Here is a 1,085-nt window from a genome sequence, read left to right as displayed (position 1 = left end):
TCAAGAAATCAGTGAGGTTCCAATTTTTGAAAGTCAAGAACAAAGGTGGATAGCGGAACAAAGGTGGGATACACAACATGAATATAATCGGATCATGGCTCAAAATGATACTAAAATTCTTGATTGGTTCTGTGATGAAAATTTGTGTATCCCTAGGGAGTGGATGGTCTCTCCCCAACACATGGATCGAGTTTGTTTTGCGTTTCATAAATTCCGAATTGACAAACGCAAGAAAAAACGGCAACGTAAACAACAAAATTAGGATCAATTGGTATTGTTACCTAATCTTATCAAGTATCGTCCCTGTCACAGCCATTCACAACATTGATCCAAGACAAAATATGTGGGTTACTTGGGCCAATGCATCTGGGGTTACAGATTTTTGTCTATCTCTCCAAAAAACCAGTGATCCCTTTTGAACCTGTTTGATTGGATATCCATACATACATTGGCCAGACTTTAGTCACTTGGGAATAAACTACACTGCTATTAATAACTCTTACTGGCAGTGGAGAAACAACAATTCACAAGGTGAATGTACAAAATCGTGGAATTGGCCTATTATAAAAGAAGCACATTTTTTGCAACAGTTGATATATCGACTCAACAAATCAACCCCTTCACCTTTGCAAGAATTAAATTTGTGGGGATCGTTTCCTCCGGTCATAAGTGTGGGTGATATTTCTAACCAAGCGAATTGTACCAATATACGCCCAAAGATTTTGCCGATCAGTGGATCTGGAGTCGTCCTTTTTGGAGACTCATGGAAACGTCTCATGCATGTTGACAACATAACACAATATTATATAGGCTACCACAATGTGACCGGACAATATAGCCATTGGAATATCTCCAAACATGCCGGAGAAGTAGACGTAAAAAATGTGACCGCCAAAATACTACCTGATGGTTATTTTCTAATATGTGGTGATAGAGCTTGGCCTGGTATTCCTTTTCATCCCGTAGGAGGACCATGTTACATTGGGAAATTAACCATGTTTGCACCTGCCATGCGCGATCTAGTAAAACAGACAAATACCGTTCGAACCAAAAGGGAACTTAAAGATTTAGCACCTGATTGTGAT

Source organism: Empidonax traillii, unplaced genomic scaffold (genome assembly GCF_003031625.1).
Source record: "Empidonax traillii isolate 1590-97213 ecotype Southwest subspecies unplaced genomic scaffold, ASM303162v1 scaffold2003:size103997, whole genome shotgun sequence".
Taxonomy (NCBI): domain Eukaryota; kingdom Metazoa; phylum Chordata; class Aves; order Passeriformes; family Tyrannidae; genus Empidonax; species Empidonax traillii.
This window is presented reverse-complemented; position numbering follows the sequence as displayed.